Source organism: Corvus brachyrhynchos, unplaced genomic scaffold (genome assembly GCF_000691975.1).
Source record: "Corvus brachyrhynchos isolate BGI_N302 unplaced genomic scaffold, ASM69197v1 scaffold105, whole genome shotgun sequence".
NCBI lineage: Eukaryota > Metazoa > Chordata > Aves > Passeriformes > Corvidae > Corvus > Corvus brachyrhynchos.
In genome coordinates this window covers 430,910-439,883 of record NW_008238452.1, presented here as the reverse complement: position 1 = coordinate 439,883, position 8,974 = coordinate 430,910, and the positions used below count along the sequence as shown (strand labels likewise).

At 38.0% G+C, this 8,974-nt stretch overlaps 1 long non-coding RNA gene across 1 annotated transcript in view; it reads right to left on the bottom strand.

Moving 5' to 3' along the window:
- LOC108447329 overlaps positions 1 to 3,977 on the bottom strand; it is a 90,120-nt gene extending 86,143 nt beyond the window's left edge. The window contains exon 1 of the long non-coding RNA XR_001862846.1: positions 3,886 to 3,977. This is a non-coding gene — a long non-coding RNA (uncharacterized LOC108447329). The remainder of the gene's footprint in view (positions 1 to 3,885) is intronic.
- Between the last annotated feature and the right edge of the window lie 4,997 nt (positions 3,978 to 8,974).

The window sequence follows — 8,974 nt, the reverse complement described above, 5'->3', positions numbered from 1 at the left end:
TCCCTAATAACAAAAATCTGTTTTTTATAATTACAGGTTTATTGTGTCCTTAAACCATGAAAAAACCAAAGCTGAATTTGGCAATGTATAGTGATTTTCAGCCTTACCATTTCAAACTAAGCCCAAGTAGACAGCCAATCCAATGTTTATGAAATCTGGGATGCGTCAGAGAAATACGTGCAATTAAAAGAGACTTCTCTGTATCACTTTATCTTGGTATTGCTTAAAAATATCACATGTGAAGCGCAAAGTTGACCTCCATCCTTCTGCTGCCAATTCCCTCTGATTGGAATGGGAAAAAATGGAAGTAGCAGCATCCACAAGAGTGTGCCTCTGCCACTTTTATCTCTGAATCACCACTTTCTTCCTTCAGTTCAACTACCCAAGTTATAGCAGAATAATTTTGTGCGCTTTGTGCAATACTGAAAACCTTTTCTGTCTCTCATTTGCATGTCTTTTGGCCACTTTTTTAAGCTCATAAAGTTAGAACAGTATCATAGTTTTGAGCTTCTCAGCAGTAAGGGAAAAAAGCGTAATATGGTCTCTGTTGGGTGAGCAAGGATGTAGAGGGAATAAAAGCAGCAAAATGTACAATAATTGCTTTAGGGCTTTATCTTTCTGGCTTTGCTGTGAAAAGACCTCACACAAATAAAGTGATTAGCTCATGTTACAGATCATTCCTAAAAAAACCCCAGAACTTCTCCAGCAACAGCTCACTTGAGATAGGGCTGCTTTTGGAGACATTTATTGTTCATGCATCACAAGTCCTCCACAAGTAGGAAAAGCAAAAAAAGAAAGTACATGCAAGCACTTTTTGTCCTTTCACAGAAAAACTGTTTGCACTGAGGTCTAAATAAGCCAGCTACAGGACACCCACAGCTGCAGCAACAAGAGAAAGATATGTTGCAAGCTGGTAACAACTGTGGGAAAATCCCTCTAGCAGAGGCTGAAATTTCATTCTTGCACAGGAAAGGAAGGTGAAGAAAAAGCTCCAGTCAATTGTCACTTCTAAGCAAATATAGAGGCAACTGTACCTACTAGATGCATATTTAGAACAGATGTTCAAGACAAAGGTCATACATCAGCATGGATAACAGGTCAATTTTATCTTCAATTTTAAAACATCTAGAGATTGATTTTATGTAATAGCAACAAGAGATGCAGTACCACTAGCTGTAGAGTGGAAAAGGCTGAAATATTTCTCATTAAAGTGTCAAACAAACAGAAATTGCTCAAATGGCATTTGGTCTGCATTTTACGAGCACAATGAAAACACAGGTTACTTGCAGGATTAATCACCATGAGAAAATATTTTTTTTTTATTGCTGGCTGGTATATTTCTCTATCCCATTTCTACATACCTATGTAGTTACCTTCTGAAATTCAAATTTATATGTTCCTTAAATCAAGTTTTTTCTGTTCAGCTTTTTTCAGAGTACGAATATATTGCTTTTTAATATAGGATGGGGCAATGTGTTCTGCCAAGTCTTTTCTAAGATTGTAATCAGTGCATTTTCTGAAGAGACTGATCTGTTAAGAGTGTTCTCTGATGTTGGATCAGTGTAGTCTTACGAACCTTAAGAGTACAACTTACATCCAAGGGAAGTGAACACATCACCTCCACCACTCCTGTATTCCATTGTGTGCAGTAACCAAACCCTGAAGAAATATTTACGACAGCAATTGGCTATGTTGCAAAATTTTATTTTGCCTCATTTAAGTACGACTAAAGAAATTAAATACTTCCAAAGCTGGTTCATTACAAGTTTCTTCTTTATTTGGTGGCTTAGAGACTCTGAGGCATAAAAGTACTCTCTGTGAATCCATGAGAAACAACTTTCCACTGCCGCCTCCTTGAAACAAAACAGCAGAAGCCAGAGAGACACGGCAACACCCAGAGGAAATCCTTACTTGGAACCACTTCCTTATCAAACAGCATTTGCTGTGGGCTACTGGCCCTTTTCTAGACCTACATAACAGAGCATGAGATGTTTGGTAAATAAATCTTGCATACTTTGAAGTACACTCCCTTTATTGTGACTAGTGCTTTGAAACCACATTGTAATTAAATATTTTAAAGGCTATGTTGCAAAATTTTAAAATGCATTTTAATATAGTGTATTTATAAGCATTAGCAATTACAAAAGAAATGTAAACTATTCTGCATATGTTATAATGACAGAGAAGTTATTTTGCTCACTGAGAGAGAAACAAAAAAAACCCCACTTTTGCCTCTTTCCTTTTAAACTTTTTTCTCTGCTAGAACAAGTAGTATCACAACAGAAGCATTTAATGGCACTATTAACTCAGTCACATAAAACCAGAACCTATATTAATTACTTTCATTATGCTTAATTGAACATAATCATCTAAGCTAACAATTCCTTATACACTAATTAATAAAACGGCATGTCTTCTGGATCAGAAATGCATTAATTTATTTCTTTCGGAGGTAAGATATTTAGGAGACAGAATTCATAACTTCCACCATTACTATATTTGGGCAGACTCAACCTTTGTAATCACAGTGACTCTTAGGGGCAATGGATCTCCTTGGTGGAATTGAAATTTCATGCAAATTTTCATAGGGGATTTTCTGTCTCTATGGTGACTTTTGAAGAGAAAGACATGACTCAGAAAGGTCATTTCCATAAAAACACTTCAAGGAGTTACAAAAAACTCTAGAAATTGTCATCTCTATTTTACGTAATCTTCTATTATGCTACATTTCCATGTAATGGTGTTCAAGTATACAATGGCATCTCCTTAAGGAGGTAAAGAGTAAAGCATCTATTTGATAAGCCAGGTCAGATGTACCATCGCCAAAAAAAGTATAAATTGATTTCTCTTCCAGCAGTAAGCTCATGTTTTCTCATGAACTGATCTGAGCTGTCTCTCATCTGTTCCTCTGCTAAGCATGAGCCAGGCCTAATTTCTCCACCTTGCTCTTGAGAAACCTGATTATTGTCAATAGATATTTTGCCCATGATTTCTTTTTGTGAAGGACACAGCTGAACAAAAGCAAGGAACACTTTCATCCTGATATTGTACAGTCAGGATTATCCTCTGCTAGAGGAAACCAATATAAAGATGACCCTCAGCCTGGGAAGTCATCCTAAATAGTAAACAATAGGCATCTCTAAGGCAGCATTATTCTCTAACCCTATTATTGAAGCTATTATAATGCCTAATAACTAAAGAAGCAATAGGCCAGAGGGAGGAAGGTCTAACCACTTTGTTATTTGGTAGCTATGTAGGTTGGCATCCTAAAGCATGCATTTCATTTCATATTGAATAAATAATTTCAGTAATATTAATAAGTAATCCTTGAAGAACAAAATGAAGGAACCAGACCTATACTTCATAATCAGGACACTTCCCTGGGAAGGGAGAGTAATGTGTGTTTGGCCCAATTAATCTTTGATGTTGCTCTGCTGTTCATAACAAAATTAAATTCAAGAGCTGGAAAATACCACAGACTAACTCAGCAAAATAGTTTAGAAGGCAAAAAATTAAAAACAAACAAACAAACAATGGCAAACTCCCATCGTGAAGAAACTGGCACCTTGATTTCACATCCTACAAAAGCATGCTAACCAGTGAGCTACATTTGGTGAATTAAACACAGGAAAGGATGGAAAAGAGGAAGGGAAGCATATGCTTTACCTCCTAAATCTCCCAATCCACTAAAGAAACAAAACAAAGTGAGAAAAAAACAGACTACACATCAATATTCAGAAAATAACAGTCACCTTGTGACTGTTTTGTCAGTCACAAGGTGAAAGTGCATCCCTCAGAGGAACTAAGAAAGGGGTCTAAATTTTAGCTTTACAGGAGTTTAAAGACCCATTCCCTAGCATTTCCCTCTGGTAAGCTCAGCAATACCTTGTCAACACGACGTGCACTGACCCAGCAGTGCAGCCAGAGACGTCCGATTCTCCACCTACACCCTAATGTAGTCTAGATGCTTAACACAGTTCCAGATCTCACACTGGAAACTGACTGCCTAAACCAGTAGCTATTCACCATGCACTGGAGCAACATTTCCACACCTGCTACCGTCCCTTGGAATTACACAGACTTAGCGAACATGATTTGGTGTTAAGTTGAGGCTTGTTTGAGGGATACTTTTTCTGCACGTAATGATCAAACACGCTTTCGTTTCAGTACATGCTCTGTATGATACAAGTTCTTTCCCTGGAAAGTTAGACAAGCTACACGTTTGAAATGATAAGTCTACCTGGTTTCATAAAAACATATTAGTAGAATATGGTAGGGTCAGTCATGGCAGAGGCAGAAATAACATTCAGTGGTTGTGTTTCCCAGCTCTCAATTAATTTAACCAAATTGCACATCCTTTAAGGAGTTTCTTTTTAACTTCCTTCCTTAATAAGAGTGACTGAGCAAAAGTTGTATTTTACTCACATCCAGATAATTAAAAGTTTAGGTATTAGGATAATTTTTTAAAAAGTCATCTGTTCCAACATCATTTAAGTTCCAACAACACATTTTAATTGAACACACCTCAGAATTGCTACATTAATATGCTACATCCTACTTGAGGAAAAAAAAAGTTTTTCTCATGAACCTCCCTCCATTCTTCTCCTTTTCTCCCTCAACCTGTTTCATTAAAAAATCTCTTCAGGCATCTCTCTTTGCAACCTTTGCCTCTTTGAACAAGTAAATGATGGGGATCATCTTCCCAAACTTCACCTAGGCTGTCCACAAGAACCTTTGAACTGTGTACTAAATACACAGTAGTTCTTAAATGCTCTTACATACAGTAGAAACAGATAAAATGCAACCCAAATTTGATTCCCTCACCTGAATTTACAGGGAGCACACGCACACACGCACACAGCTGTGAACAGCCATGTTCTCCTCTTGTGAATTTATCTACATAAACGTGATTTCAGATCAGCCCCATACAACCCTGCTTCCCCTCCTCCTGCTCCTCAACACAGAGTGTTTGTGAGTTTCTGACCAAGACACAATTTGAATATCCTACTGTTTGAGCTAAAACTCTTGCAGAGACAGCATATCAATTTTCAGGCTATACCAGATCCAAATGACAGCCTATTCTAAACTCTGATCCCTATTTTGGATCCTAGTCCCATTTTCTTAGTCTCTAATTAGCAATATTACTTTAGTGCCTTGTTAATAACTAATGCCACAACCTAAATTATCATCATTTCAATAAAATAATCTTTGAAATCCAATAACACAAACAGTGTAAAACATTTCCTGTTTGCAGACAGGTATGCTATAGCATGCAATTTTCAATTTCATAGGCATAAACAGATCAAGTTTCACTACCCTGTCATTAAGTAAGAGATTATAGTAATTAATGAATTAAGCAACTTTTTTTTTTTAAAAATAATAGTTTATAAGTAGTATACATGAATCACTGGTTCCAGAGCTCCCAGCCTTTCCCAGGAAGCATTCTGCAAGTCACACCCAGCCCCAGGTCTGTTCTGTCTTGCCTCTGCAGCTCAAGCCTTCAGGGCTGTTATCTTTAGACACTCGTAACTGCACAGCATCACACAATCTGCAGCCTTACACACCATGAATATTACAAATTCCTTCTGAAAGAGATTTCAATGTAATTTTGGCTTTGTTACAAGCATTAAGTCCTGCTAACAAACTTCACCTGATGCACTGAGTCTCAGTGGTGCAACAGGATTTCTTTATAAGGACTTTTCGGAGGAATCCAAGGCTGGAGGGACATTCATGTCCCAAAAATCTTGAATATCTTTGCAATTCCAACAGCTCTAGGTCAACAAGAATTACTTATTTTCAAGCAAAGCACTATATTTCTTCAAAAGCAGTTAGACAAAAGATAGACTTTTAAATTTTAACGTATTTAGAAATGTCTGTGGAAATCAAAGCTACCAGGTAGATTTGAGAATGGCGTGGGTTGTATTTGTGGTGGGTGGAGATGAACAGAATTGGGATATGTTGAAACTAGCTTAGCTGGTTCCAAATGTAAGCATAAGATATGCTTATTGTATGCATTCTGAAACAAAAGAAAAATTTCACTTAGTGCTGAGAAGCTGAGGGTGGAAACATTACTTTCCTAGCATTGTTACTCAGAAGTCCAGAGGAAAATTTTAAAATATAACCCAAATCTGAGTTGATTCCTGTCCCCACACTCCCCCTTCCCCAAACAAACAAAACACTCTCAAGGCATGACTCGCCTTATTTAACAGCCCTATTTAGAAGAAAATTGCTGTAAGAGTTTGGCATCATTAACTTTTCCAGAACAGTCTGTCAGCATGTGAGCCAGTACAAATGTGGAACTCATGCATGTGTGTTACATGGTACAGAGCTTGCCTTTAGCAGCTCTCCATTTCTGACATACAGGAAAGTAATTATTAAACTACTTGATGCAGGAGCCTGAGGCTATAGTAACTAGCTAATGCAATTTAAATTTTGCTGGTTTTGCCAATATGGAATTGGTTATTATTTTAATTTTTAAATTGTCAGGTTTTCTCTGTTCTCTCAGAATTCCCTTTATGTAACTAGACATCACCAAAGAAATAAAAAGTAATCATTGAGAGTTCCAGATTTTTCTCTCTCTGGAAAAAAAAAAAAAAAAAAATCACAGTATCATAGAATGGTTTGGGTTGGAAGGGACCTTAAAGATCTTCTAGTTCCATCCCCCTGCAATATACAGGTACACCTTCCACTAGACCAGGTTGCTCAAAGTCCTGTCCAACCTGCCCTTGAATATTTCCAGGGATGAGGTTTTTCTAGGTGACCTGTGCCAGTGCCTCACTACCCTCCCAGTAAGGAATTTCTTCATTACATGTGAAAAAAAAAAACCATCATTCCTAAATGAACCTCAATTAAAGAAAAAAAAAAAGACTGTGGATTCAAAAATATGCTCCAAACCCATATTTAATTTTTGTCTATCATCTCTCTCCACCTGTGAAACTCTGTTTTTCCACATTTGGTTTTTTCTTAGACAGAAACCAGACCATAGCTTTACAGTATATTGCTGTCCCTCTCTGAACCTACTGCAGATGTACTATACCCTTTTCGAATCAGCAGGAGCCAGAGCTACATACGGTATCCAATGAAACACAGAAAAACCTGGGATTAATACATGATGTACTCTTTTGCTGTTTGCTTGTTTCCCAACAACCCCTAACACTCTGCTTTTTTTTTGATTATTACTGGGCTGAGGTTTCCACAGAACTCTTTATCATAAACTCCGAGATTCACTCCTTAGTGATAATAAGGCTTCAACCTCACCAACAGAATAAACATGCAGAGCAAGGACAGCAGCAGGGCAGCAGAAGAGAAACCTTTAAAGATATACTTTGAGAGCTATATTCCAGGACTGGCTTCTCAGTTTAGGGAAGCTTACATTAAGAATTCAGAATTTATTTTCATTTTCCATGAATGAAAGCATCTTTTAAACAACTGTCAGTGAAAAAATACAAGAGTAAGGAAGCAAGTTAACAAAGATAAATAAGAACACAACATCAGGAATGACTAGTGAAGGGCAGAATGGTTCAGAAACCACTGAAAGCTAAAGGTTCCTATGTTTCCCACATCCCAAGCAAGTGTTGCTTCTCATCCCTGCAAATGACACCTGAGTCTGGTGATACTGCTGAACACGAGCAACTCCAAACACTTCCTGTAGCAGCTCTCTTAGGCAAGCAAACCTGACATCATGTCTCCAATCCACACCCTCTCTCCATGCACTGGGCTGCAATGCAAGCCAGCAAGATTCCCAAAATCTCGATAGTGACAGTGAGTGAATTGCTTCACTTGAGCTTTAAAGGCCTCCTCTCAACAGGATTTATGATCTTAGCACACCACTATGCTAACTGCAATGACATAGCTGCCTAGTCAGTTCCCCAGAGGGCAAGAAATGTGCTGAAGTCTGGTAGGAGAAGACCATAAAGACGGACCATGAGGACATGTACAACTTTTTTTGAATGGGGACTGTTTGTTAGTGGACTGAGCAACTCCAGATGCTAGCCCATGTTTGCCTTTTGCCTTTGGGCAAATCAGCTGGCATCTTTCCTGGATTAAATTAACTATAAACACAGGGATGAGAGAAAGAGTGACTTGTCTCTTCTCCTTCAATGGCGGCTTAGCTATCAAAGAACTGCCAGCATGAGAGTAGCAGTACACATACCAGAACAAGCTATTTGTTATAAGATTCTGTTAACACTCCAGAAAATCTTACGTGGTGATAAGCCACTTATAAGAGTGCAGGGAAATTGGCAATCTAACTTTTACTGTTTGAAAAAGATTACTTACATCCACAGGAGCAGGCATCTTGGACTCAGTGTTGAACAGCCAAATAACATCACCAAGAGAATAGCACACATTTGAAACTTGTAATGCTTTCTTCTGTGAAAGGCAGATAATCTTCTTCCAGACCTTTCCAGGGGCACAGAGTAACAGGAGTACTTTTGAAGAAATTACATAGCTGAAAGCATTAAGAGACTACACTTGCTCTTTTGGTGGCACACAATGCAAGACTCCTCTTGGGTCAGAGTCTATTCTGGTGCATCATTCATCTTTGCAGTAGATACTGCTGAGTCAGGAGGATGATGTATGAAGGGAGGCTTCATAAATCCACTGAGCAACAAACAGAACCAATAAAGCTTTCAGGAGAATGCTGCAATGGAAGACTATGATATTTTTTTCCTATAAACAAAAGACAGTCTGTATTTACCATCAGATCAACTACCTGCATCTAAATCTGATGGATCAAAGTTGACAACAGTGACTAAATACTCTGTTCAAGTGTCATCTGTCCAAGAACTGGCTTGATTTGTCACTTTATAAAGTCTGGAAACCATTGAAGCTGGTTGATAAATGGTCGCCCACCAATAAAGATCATCACTTAATTTCTAGGCTGGCCCCAGAAAATGCCAACTTTTTCTAAATCACCAAAGCACTTTATCAAAATATAAACCATGCTAATTAATTCGGGACTTTCCAAATTACC